General features: G+C 43.2%; 1 pseudogene; it reads right to left on the bottom strand.

The window, feature by feature from the left end:
* Positions 1-7,986: 7,986 nt before the first annotated feature.
* On the bottom strand, positions 7,987-10,559 carry LOC119332536 (annotated as a pseudogene).
* Positions 10,560-13,605: the final 3,046 nt, after the last annotated feature.

Raw genomic sequence — 13,605 nt, 5'->3', positions numbered from 1 at the left:
GCACAGAGTGGTGGCTTGTCGCGGCAAGCGCCTTGCCGCGGTCGTTGTCTTGTCGCGTCCGGGAGCTTGTCGCTCACCGGGCCTTGCCGGGGCGCGTGGCGCGCCGCGGCAAGTTCCTTGAGATGCCTTGGGTGGCCTTCCAGGCAAGCTCCTCTTGCCGGGGTCTTGAGATGCTTTTGTTGCCCTTCCCGGCAAGCTCCTCTTGCCGAGGTCTTGTCTCCTTGACTTGGATACTTTGTTCTTGAATGGCTCCATAGGAACCACGGAGGACCTTGGCGGTCACCCGGCAAGCCTTGCCGCGAGATGCTGCGACTGCCCGTGCACAAGTTCGGGATACTAGGGTACCCCTACTCTAGTACACCGACACCAGGGCGCGCCCCAAGCCCAAGGCGTGCCCTGGTGACTCATGGGCCATTGCTCCATCTTCTCATCCCCCCCCCCCAAAGCTTCCAGGGAATATTATGTCCAAGAAAAATCACCAAAAAGTTTCGTGGCATTTTGACTTTGTTTGGTACCGATATTCTGTGAAACCAAAAAACAAGCAGAAATCAACAACTCACACTAGGTACTAAGTTAATAGCTTAGTCCCCAAAAAAATGATATATTGTTGCTTGAAATTGTATATAAAACATCCAAGATTAATAATATAATAGCATGGAACAATAAAAAAATTATAGATACATTGGAGACATATCAACAACCCACATATTACCACCTTTATATCGCAAAACTATTGCAAGAAATCAAACTTATCATATTCAGTGATCTACATGAAAGTTTTTATTATATCCCTCTTGAATATATATCATATTAGGAACAAATTCATAACTTGTGCTAATTGCCATTACTAATATAAACTCTCAAAATGGTATAAGTGAAGCATGAGAGTGCAACTATTTCTTTAAAATGTAACCACCATCGTGCTCTAAAAGATATAGGTGAAGTACTAGAGCAACTGCCTAGCACAAAAAATATAAGTGAAGCACATATAGTGTACTAAGAAATCACGAATAATGTGTGTCCCTCTCAAAAAGGTGTGTTCAGTAAAGATGATTGTGCAAACTAAAAATCAAACAAAGCAAAGACTCATATAATACATGACGCTCCAAGCAAAACTCATATCATGTGATGAATAATAATATAGCTCCAAGTAATTTGTCGATAGTTGTTAGAATAAAGAGGGGATGCCTTCTAGGGCATCCCCGAGCTTAGAGTCTTGGATATCCTAAGAACTACTTGAATTCCCACTTATAAACTCCCGAAACTTTCCGGTTATGCAATCAGGTGTTGGGGATACAGGGGAAGCATAATATCTCACCCAAATCTAGCAAATCCTACATCCAGTTGTATCCATCCTTCAACACATAACCAAGAAACCTTCGGAAATCGTTTACCTCAACCTTCGAAAAGTATCCGTTACACGAGTTATGGCAATACTCCCGAACTCCCGCCCCAGTACTGGGTGGCGTCGAGGTTATCTCACCAACAACTGCATAAAAGAGATTTTCGATGTCGGCGTACTAAACTCAGGTATTCCAGAACTGCAACAATAAAATTGTGACGACAACACCTTGGAGCTCAACTCCCCGGGACACTGCCACAACCCCTAAATGACAGGAGGCACCAAGAACAATGTTCTCGTCACAAAACCATCAGAAGGATTCCAAGATACCCGCGTGATCCTAAAAAAATTAGTGAAATTTGAGAACAGAAGAGTCAAAACTCTACGTCAGGATGCCTTACCAGAGCGATGAGGAGACTGGGAAGTAAAAAGAATTCCTAAACTCTCCGATATATAATTCCTAAATGACTCAAAAACATTTTTCTAGACTCAACAACGGCTGCTAAAAACGATCAAGCAGTGGGGGCTCCTAAGGTCGGGGAAGGCTCTGATACCAACTTGTAACGCCCTTGATGCGGCTATATCTCCCACGTGTCGAAGCACGACTTAGAGGCATAACCGCATTGAAAGCAATGTCGCAAGTGAGGTAATCTTCACACAACCCATGTAATACATAAGGGAAAGAGATACATAGTTGGCTTACAATCGCCACTTCACACAATTACATTAATAAAGCATTACAACATCCAAATACAATCAAGGTCCGACTACGGAACCAAAATAAAAGAAGAACCCCAAATGCGACACGGTCCCCGATCGACCCCAACTGGGCTCCACTACTGATCAACTAGAACGAAACAACACAAAGGACAAGATCTTCATCGAGCTCCTCCTGAGCTTGGTTGCGTCACCTGCATGGACTCAACGGCACCTGCAAGCTGGTTTTGGAAGTATCTGTGAGCCACGGGGACTCAGCAATCTCGCACCCTCGCGATCAAGACTATTTAAGCATATGGGTAAAGTAAAAGGTATGAGGTGGAGCTGCAGCAAGCGACTAGCATATATGGTGGCTAACATACGCAAATGAGAGCGAGAAGAGAAGGCAAAGCACGTTCGAGAAAGTATGATCAAGAAGTGATCCTAAAACAATCTACGTCAAGCATAACTCCAACACCGTGTTCACTTTCCGGACTCCGCCGGAAAGAGACCATCACGGTTACACACGCGGTTAATGCATTTTAAATTAAGGTCAACTTCAGGTTTTCTACAATCGGACATTAACAAATTCCCATCTGCCCATAACCACGGGCACGACTTTTGAAAGTTCAAAACCCTGCAGGGGTGTCCCAACTTAGCCCATCACAAGCTCTCACGGTCAATGAAGGATATTCCTTCTAGCGGGAAGACCCAATCAGACTCGGAATCCCGGTTACAAGACTTTTCGACAAGGTAAAACTAAACCAGCAACACCGCCCGAATGTGCCGATAAATCCCGATAGGAGCTGCACATATCTCTTTCTCAGGGCACACCGGATTGTCCAAACTTCCGGTAGGCCAGCCCAGAGTTGCCCCTGGTGGCCACCGGCAGCTGACAAGTTGGACCAACACTCAGAGGAGCACTGGCCCAGGGGTTTAAAATAATGATGACCCTTGGGCGCGCGACCCCCAAGGGAAAAGAAAAGGCTAGGTGGCGAATGGTAAAACCAATGTTGGGCATTGCTGGAAGAGTTTTATTCAGGGCGAACTGTCAAGGGGTTCCCATTATTACCCAACCGCGTAAGGAACGCAAAATCCGGGAACATAACACCGATATGACGAAAACTAGGGCGGCAAGAGTGGAACAAAACACCAGGCATAAGGCCGAGCCTTCCACCCTTTACCAAGTATATAGATGCATTAATTAAATAAGATATATTGTGATATCCCAACAAGTAAACATGTTCCAACGAGGAACAACATCTCCATGTTCCAACAAGGAACAAACTTCAATCTTCACCTGCAACTAACAACGCTATAAGAGGGGCTGAGCAAAGCGGTAACATAGCCAAACAACAGTTTGCTAGGACAAGGTGGGTTAGAGGCTTGGTTCAACAATATGGGAGGCATGATAAGCAAGTGGTAGGTATCGCAGCATAGGCATAGCAAAAGAGCGAGCAACTAGCAAGCAAAGATAGAAGTGATTTCGAGGGTATGGTCATCTTGCCTGAAATCCCGCAAGGAAGAAGAACGAGTCCATGAAGAAGTCAAACGGACGTAGACGAACGGGTCCTCACAAACGCGGCGTTACCGGATCCAACCCGAAGAAGCAAACACCGGAAAGAAGCACACAACATAGTAAACAATCAACACATGAACATGGTATGATATGCGGGATGCGGTATGCGATGCATATGCATGATTTGACAAGGAATGAATGAACCTGGCCTCAACTTGGAAATCCAAGTGTGCCACTGGAAAGGTGAGATGATTTCTCTTGAAAACGATATAAAGATCACCGGAACCGGAGTCACGGTTTGGAAATGGCAAGCATTCAAATATGACATCGGTCTGCGATTTACAGCAAGTAGCCATCTAAATGCAACAAGTTAAATATGCTACAACACTCAAACATGGCAATAGAATACATGGCAGGGATCCACTCATAATGCTTGACAAAATATGAACACTAAGCTACGGCTAATTCATCCATTAGCAAGTTCAAACAAGCATGGAAAAAGTGCAATTGGTAAACAGGTCTCAGACTTAGTGAAATTAACACAAGCTTGGAATTTCAGATCAGGTAGCACACTTTGGAGCAAGAAAAAATATATTCTACAGGAACTTAACATGGCAAAGCAAGGCATGGCATGGAGCTACTCAAAGAGCTTAACAAAAGTCCCTTTGTGACCTTGAGCCAAAAGGGATCAGAAAATACATTTGCAAGCATGTGAACATGGCAAAAACATAATCAGATCACAGACTTAGAGAAAAACTGGAGCATGCAAATCAGATATCGAGTAGGCATGTTAACGAGCTCGATGCACTCACTACAGAGCAAGTCATGACAATCTAAGCATACACCCACTAAGAATACACATTATACAAGCTAGGCATGGCAAGAACAATAGCATATCATGCACGGATCAACTACAACATCCTCGGCAAAATCGCTAACAAGTAGACAATCTGCCCAGATTCACGAAATAGCAAAAGTAGAGCTCGATTGACTCAAGCTAGGGTGCTCCATAATTACAAATAAAGACATGGATGGATAGAGCACTACAAGATTAACAAAACATCCTTACTGATAATCCTCAAAAGAGGCACGGATCACTAGGAAACAACATGAATATATGGCATATTGAGATAAACAGATCAAGGACTTAGTGGAATTGCCAAGTCCCTGAAATCAGCATTAACGAATGCACCACTTTGCAAGCTTGTGCTAGTCACCACACACATCACAAAAATACATGGATAGCACCTCTGGAAAGATGGCAAAGCATATAACAAAACTCATGTAGAGCTCAGGGGCATATCATGCACACATTAATCATGGCAAAAATGACAAATAGCTATTTGGTGCAGCAGATCTGACAATTAACTCAAATAGCTCTCTTCCAACAGCATTTGGGGCATCAAGATGAACTCAAATGAAAATGATGCAATGAGATGAAATGATGTGCTCTCTGAGACGAACATTTTAATATGCTACACGCATGAATCGGAGCTACGGATGCAAAGTTACGACATGATGAATAGAGGCATATGAATCTAGAAACTTCGGGGACTTAGTGGAATTTCACCTCCGCAAAAAGTCAACGGGACGGAGGGATCTGGGACGACGAGATCTGGATCGGGCGAGGGTGCGTTTGGTTCGGGGGAGTGGTGGATCTCATCCCACTCCCCGGATCCGGCCGGACTTCGAACTCCGGCGAGGCGGATCTTCTCCGGCGAGGCGAGGGCGAGAAAGGACGGCGGCGGGTCGGCGCTTGCGTCGGCGATGGCCGGAGGCGGCGACGGGTGCCGGTCGCCGGAAGAAGGCAGGCGAGGCGGAGTAGCGAGGGCGGCGGCCGGTTGGCGATGGCGCGCGGCGAAGGCGACCTGGGGCGAGCGGGGCGGCGTGGAGGAACCCGCCGGCGGGGCGAGGTCGCCGGAGCAGCGGCTCCACGGCGGAGCGATGAAGAGGCGGCCGGGCGGCACGCCCCGCGGGCGGCGACGGGATGGGCCCGCGCGGGTCCGCGATGGGCTCGGCGGGCCGCGCGGTGGAGAGGCGGGGCGCCGGGACGACGTGGCGGCGCACGATTGGATGAGGCGGCGGCGGAGCTGACGTGGCAAGCACTGATTGGCCGGGGTGAGGTGGAGGCTGGACGCGTCCGGCGGGCGCGGACATGTCCGGCGGCGGAGTGGGAAGAAGCTAGGGTTTGGACTGCGCGAAAAATCGGGGAGAGCCACATATTTATAGGTAGAAGGAGCTAGGAGAGTCCAAATGAGGTGCGGTTTTCGGCCACGCGATCGAACGACCGAGAAGATGGAGGAGGTTTAGGTGGGTTTTGGGAAGGGTGTTGGGCTGCAACACACACGAGGCCTTCTCGGTCCCTCGGTTAACCGTTGGAGCATCAAACGAAGTCCAAATGGTACGAAACTTGACAGGTGGTCTACCGGTAGTAAACCAAGGCCGCTTGGCAAGTCTCCGGTACAATCCGAAAATGTTTAATCCCCACACACGAAACAAGGTAGAAAGGACCATCGGAGGAGAACGGAGCGCCGGATTGCAAAAAGGACAACGGAGAAAATGCTCGGATGCATGAGACGAACACGTATGCAAATAAAATGCACATGATGACATGATATGCAATGCATGACACGCAAGCAACGACAAGACAAAAATGGCGAATAACTGGACGACACCTGGCACATCGGTCTCGGGGCGTTACATATATCCCCCGGAACAATCTGTAGATTCATCAAAACAGGCAAACAATGCAACAAAAATAGAATCTTGAAAACCAGAACAGTCTGTAATGATTCGAACAATGACTATACTTCTGTAACTCCAAGTTCTGAGAAATTAGAACAATGTGGGAAATTTATATATAAATCATGTTAAAAAATACAGAATTTTATCATGTACCAGTGAATTTAGAAAATTCTCTTACTGGGCAGAAAAGTTTCTATTTTTCTCACAGAATCAAAGCAACTATCATCCAAATCATCCAAAGGCTTTACTTGGCAGAAACACTAATTTAAATACAAAAACACAACCATAATAGTAGCATAATTGTGTGCACACACAAAAATAGCAAAGTAAAACTATTGGGTTGTCTCCCAACAATCTCTTTCTTTATAGCCATTAAGATATGCTTGGGATATTAATGATGCTCACATAAAAGACAAGAATTGAAGCACAAAAAAAGCATCATGAAACATGTGACCAACACATTTAAGTCTAACATACTTTCTATGCATAGGCATTTTATAGGAAAACAAATTATCAAGACAAGCAATATCTAGCATATGCAAGGAAGAAGAATAGAACATTAAAAATCTCAACATAACGAGAGGTAATTTAGTAACATGAAAATTTCTGCAACCCTATTTTCCTCTCTCATAATAATACATGTAGGATCATAATCAAATTCAAAAATATAGCTATCATAGAAAATATTCTCTTCATGATCCATATGCATAAATGTTCTATAATCTTTCAAGATAGTGGGATTAACGTCAACTAGAGTCATGACCTCTCCAAACCTACTTTTAGCAAAAAAAATCATAAGATTGAACACTCTCCGAATATGTGGGATTATTTTTACCTAAAGTTGACACTCTTCCAAAACCACTTCAAAATCATAAGAGAAAGCAGCAAGTTTTCTTATTTGGGGGTTTTATTCTTGAGATCAAAAGGCGAAGAGAAAGCAAATTTTGAGACCGTACGTAGGGACCATGCGATAACTATCTGCGTTTTGTTTTGTGAGAATCACTAAACCCCTAGAATGCTCCCGTCATTATGTCAAGAGAAAGTATATAATGAGCAAATGATCCGTAGGATTTCCAGTAAGTTTTGGAGAACTTCAGCCATTAGAAATAATTGGTACAAAGGCTATTTGACCTCATAAAGAATTTTTCTTGTTCCTGCATCTTGTAAGACTTGCCATCCAAAGAGGCCCTTAACCAGGGGTCGCTGTGTGACATTTTATCATGTTAGGCTAATAAAGGTGGCAGCCAAGCTGAAATTTTGTCATGCCAGTTTGTAAACTCTTTGATCATAGAATGGGGCTCACTCTTTCCTTGGAATGCATTTCTATTTTTCTAGTTCTATAAGAATCCCAACACAGATCACGCCTTGTTTGTTTTTCTTTTGAGATGCAGATCAATATGATGCATAGTTTAATGGCTTTTGTCATTTGTATGTTTGAACTTAAAAATGTCTCAAATGCTATGGGCTTGCGCATGCAATTCATCGCATAAACATAAAATAGACAGATGTATATAATGTGATCTTTGGTCATAGTATGGGGGTGGCAGAAACTTCTGTTATCTAAGCTCTGTCCCAATACCCATTGATCTCAATAAAAAAGATTGTACCTTATACAGGAGATTATGATGTGCAACACGCATAAACTTTAAGTTATAGGCATTCACAGCACACGAACAGAGTGAGGTAAAAGCAATGTGGCAGTTTCAATAGCTTTCTGCAACAACATTCCTCAGTTGATGTCGATGTCCCAAAAACTTTCTCAGTTCCAGCCAAGCTGGAGCAAAGTACGGCACAAGGGGAGCGAGCTTAGCTAAGGTAGAACATTAACAGTAAGATAATGCAGCAAAATAGCACATTTCAAGTTTGAAGTTTGAACATCACTGATAGAGCATTTTTCTTTCTTTCTGGAGAGCATCACTGGTTTAGTTTTCTCTTTTTGGAGAGCATCACTGGTACTTGTAGAGCTAGTATAACTGGTATATGAGTTAAATGATTGGCTTCTCCATGAGGGACCGGCATGTAGTTGTGCACGGGATCCTCGTGAACCGGAGGTGGCACTGAAAATAAGAGCATGCCATCAGATAAATAACAAATCATGTGTCAAATTATCAGATGGTTGCACAAACACAGAGAGTGAATAGAACGGCATTAATCACTTGAGCCAGAAGAGAAGACAAGCAAGCTAATCGCATCAAGACGTTGTCCGTTGTGCAAGGGTCATTGTATGTAAGTATACTAATAGATGGAAACAGCAGACATCACCAACCACCAATGAACCCCACAGAGTGATTCTAAATTTCTAACCGCTGCTACAAGATCCCTAAATCGCTAGCTAGTTGCAAGAACTTAATCTAGGAGTGGTGCTATAATCAACAAGGGTACTAGAAGTCACCCACCTGCCTGTCTCATGTTATGCAACTATATATAGGCAGCATGCATTAACAGAACTCTCATTTAGTTTCATATTCATGTAAAGGGGATATAATCCATCAGCCACTAGTGCGTGCAATGGTCTACGCTATGTTATCAGGTGTGCCATCCAATTTACAGAAATTTAAAAACAATAAAGTAAAATCCAATTTACGACATCTCAACCTGTTATGATCATTTAAAATATGAATGGCACGTGTTGAACTTTGCTTACATGCATGCCCTACTATCCTGTACACCCCAGCTCACCACCTGACCTACCACTTAAATAATTCCATTAAGTACCACATACCACAATATACAAGTACACAAACTTGTAATGCATTCTCAGTTGACAAGGCAATCCGAAAACCATTTTATCACTGACATAAATTTGAAGCAATAGTGGCCATTGTTCAACCAGAAGAGAGATGCTTGTCCAACCAGCAATCCATTTAGCATGCCAGTTAAAGTAACCATGTTAAAAGTTGTGCATAAATATACCTTCAGTTGGTTCAATAAGGTCTGACTGACGAGGGCAATTTGGAGGTTTAGGTACCCTGAACGAAAACTGAGATAACTGTAAGCGGGCAGCATAGTCTGGGTTGTCTTCAAGATACCTATCAAAGTATAACATATGACGAATAAGATAAACATCTAGGCAGATTGAACCACATGGAGAAGTTCACAACTTCACATAGTATACACATGTATTCTGTGTTTCCAACGTTCAATTGTAAGAACAGGCAAGATTTCTGAAAATAAGCCCCAACAAAGCTAAGCCTAAACGCTGGTTGTGTGCTTCATATGATCATTGAGCCATTGAGGTAGTGAAAGTACAATGATAACACTTTGTAACAACTTCACAATAATAGTGGATACCATTCAGATGCGGTTATCAACATGCTAGATGAAGGGAAAACTGCATCTGGGCACTAATATGCTTAAGAAAGTAACGATATTGAAGAGAAGTTGACCAGAAGAAAGTTAGCTTACCTTTCGACATCTTTCATGGATCTTACTTTTCTGCCTGCGGGAGAGATATAGTACCTGAAAGGATGTATATAAGTGTTACGAAACAGTCATACAATACGTACACGGAATGGCAAGCACATCCTTTTATATAGGTGTGTAAGGTGTTTAGCAGACAACAGGAATGAATGTTTAACCATTGATCAAATATGAACAGCATTAAGTTCCTAAACCATAAATGAGCATTTTGAGCTCTCAAGAGTTACGACCCAGGCACGTTAGAAAACAACTGCAACCTCATTTGCTCAGAAATAAATACAAAAAGCTGGGAAACAAATTAACTACGATGTTGTGCAAAACAAGTAATACTCACACATCAGCGAATCTCGTGCTCTGTTCATTCCTTAGAGTAATATTCCTTTCCCACCCAAGAGGGGTCTGAGGGATACATGGGATATCAATTGCCCATGCCATGCCATTATCCTCAGATATATCAGTTGGATCATGGCATGTAACTTGTGGCTTCCACCCATGGACATATTTGCAAGAAAAAGGAACTTGTATAATATTCTCTCGGGTTTGCTCATATTTCAGTTTGGATGGTACAACTCTCCATTTCTGGCAAGTACTACATTGCACAGAATATGTACTGATAATGAATTTTCTTTTTTTAGACAGCACAGGTAAGTTGTTTTCTCCCTGGACATTCTTGTAAGGAACAACTTGATATGATGCACTTCCAGAGGAGTTTTCAGTGTCACTGTCACCCATTGGTCCACAACCTTGTCAGCTAACATATCTTGGCTCTTGATATGAGATAATGAACTCTCATCAGGGTTGGGCACAGGATTAGCCGGCCTGGACCCCATAGTTTTTAGTTCCCTGTTGGAGGTAATTGCAAAAGTTTCAGACTGGGAAAGGCAAAATGCTTGATAGAGAAACAAAAGAAACGTGAACGTAAGATTAAAACAGAAGGGATACACCACCATGAACATGAAAAGAGGGTGAGGACAAAGGCTAGTTATAGTAAATCTTTGATTTCTCAGGCTAGATATCAAGATATCGCTGGCATTAGAGCAGTATGGTTCTCCCATAAATCAGGTTCATTATGGTAATGCCATAAATCTCCAACATTTTGAACAGCTTAATTAGGTAACTAGGGCTTACGTAATGTTTTGAGATCCCTAGGCTAGATTCAAAGATTCCGTTAGGAACAGAAAGGCGGAACTTAACGCCTTATCACTAGTTGGGGCATCAACACTCCAGTTCACAAAATTAAGGACATAACTCGCAAATATATATTTAACAGCTTGAGCTAACGCAACGCTCCAGAACCTAGGCTACACACTGACCGAGATGCCATCAGCATTAGAAACATGACCTAATGTAGCAATAGTAAATCGGATGTACCGATTGCAATCGCAGATATCCCTACTCCTCAAACAGCCCTAGCATGGTAATCAAACTAAATCACAGTTATTTTATATAAAAAAACAGAATCATGATTCTTCTCACCATCTCCGTTAGGCCACGAAACATATTACCACGTACTTCTCCAAAATAAAAACTAAGTTGGGACGGGATAAATAGAATCTACTATTGCACATGTAAAATTGCTGAATCTACTACGTGCAAAATCTCTGAAAACGAACGCCTCAGCGATATGTTCTCCGAAAGCCCTAGCATGGTAATCTATCTAAACCCAAATTATTTGAAGGAACTATCTAATCATGCATTCATGAGCAAAAGGAGAGTCGGGGTGGAAGGCGAGGTATACATACACGAAGCGCCTCCAATAGCGGCTTCTTGGTGGCCAGATTGGCTCGTCGGGGTCCTCGGCCTTCTCCGCGGGCGGTTTAGACGCACGGAGGAGCGCCGCCTCGCGGAGTCGGCGGGCTTCGCAGGAGGCGGCCAGCCTCCGGAAGCACGCGGCCCTGAGAGGATCGCGGGCGCGGGGAGATGCTCGGCGGCAGTCGGGGCGGGGAAGGGGAGCCGGGCGCCCCACTCTCCGCCTCATCGTCCGCCTGTGTGGCGGCGGCGCCGCCCTCCGCGTCGGGGCTCGCGCCGACGGACTCAGTGGTAAGGGAATTGAAGGAGGGGTCGGTTCCAAGGCCCTCTTCCTCTTGTCCCTGAGTTTTGGGGCTGGTTGTCACAGGACCGGTGGTGTCAGAAACGAAGGGATCCATTCCTGTAGGGAGAGGGTTTTCGGAGGGAGGCAAGATAGAAGAGCCAGGGTGAATGTGGTTTCTGCTTTCAATCTCTACTCCTTTTTATATTGATTTGTAATTTGAACACGTCTAGATGTGAACACGAATGATTTTGGTATATTTGGAAATTAATTAAAGGGTACATCCACGATTAGTAATGTATTAAAATTTGCTCGACAAATATGTCCTACCAAAATATTAAAAACATATTTAAAAATAATGAAGACGCATGGCCATGTGGCGAAATGATGTATGCAAGCAAATCCAGTATCATAGATGATATCTTATATTAAGAAAGCTTTGCGGTTAATAGAAACATGCACGCGTGGTGAGCCGATGGGATTTTATAGAAAATAATAAGGTAGGTTGGGTGTGTTGGAAACCTTCGAAGCACGACAAACAAGCTAGGTTGAATAGCGCGAAACCGAAGCGCAAAATTGGACACATTGGATTCATCTTGTATAACATGTTGTGTGAGCCGACTAAGAAACGCGTGCACATATGTGTTTTCCAGTGTGAAATGCCTTGCGAATGGATGCTCAATTCTAATTATTTTTTTCTGCGGATGAAAACTTGTATTATGCAATCACAAGATCCTTACAATCATCAAAAGCTAAAGACAAAGCAACTTCAGGGCCATACCCTAACCAAGTCGTAGTTCTACCCTCACCTCTAGCAACTTAGCTAAATTATCACTAACATTATTTAAGTACGATTAACATGAGTAATACAAGAATCACGAAGAGACAAGAGATGCCTAATTTCCTTAATGAGATAAGCGTAGATTGATCTATCCTCTTCCTGGCCTTGCATGCTCAATTCTAATCATGGCTTTTCAACTCTAAGAGTTTTGGATCTTAACATACAATAGTTGAGTCAGAAGGATCAATATTAATTTATATGGTGTTGTAACGGCACAGAGCCAATATATGAATGAGCTTCAAAGTTGATTGTGTATTCGACGAATGGTCACAAGAAGATCTAGTTATAATAGTAGGACCAAGATATGGTTGAGTGCAATAAATATGGATGAACAAAAATTAATGAAGAAAAGTCTTCTCCATATCTCACAAGATGTATTCTTCTCTGGCCATGTGTTACTATTTAATATCTCGATCTAACTAGTATCATACTGATAAAATTTCTATATCGCATGCTTTATGTGTATTGTAGTTTCCTATCTAGATCATTAAACATATAGGATTATTAAAAAAAATCCTTGGTGGCTCCCAGGGCGTCTCCGCTTCCCCACGCTGCCTCGGCAACTGCCCGACTTGACGAGTCCCTGCTGCATGCAGAGAAAAATCATCATTACCCGTGATCGTGGGGATCGCCGGTTGGCCTTCTCCCACTATAAATGAGGAGGGGCGTGATAACCCACAAGTATAGAGGATCGCAACAGTTTTCGAGGGTAGAGTATTCAACCCAAATTTATTGAGTCGACACAAGGGGAGCCAAAGAATATTCTCAAGTATTAGCAGCTGAGTTGTCAATTAAACCACACCTGAAAACTTAATATCTGCAGCAAAGTATTTAGTAGCAAAGTAATATGATAGTAGTGGTAACGGTAGCAAAAGGTAATGATAACAAAAGTAATGTTTTTGGTATTTTTGTAGTGATGATAGCAATAACAACGAAAAAGTAAATAAGCGAAGAACAATATATGGAAAGCTCGTAGGCAATGGATCGGTGATAGAGAATTATGCCGGATGTGA

The sequence above is a fragment of the Triticum dicoccoides genome, chromosome 7A, assembly GCF_002162155.2.
Source record: "Triticum dicoccoides isolate Atlit2015 ecotype Zavitan chromosome 7A, WEW_v2.0, whole genome shotgun sequence".
In the NCBI taxonomy this organism is placed as follows: Eukaryota; Viridiplantae; Streptophyta; class Magnoliopsida; order Poales; family Poaceae; genus Triticum; species Triticum dicoccoides.
Note: the sequence above shows the minus strand (reverse complement) of the source record. Positions and strands in the feature narration are given on the sequence as shown.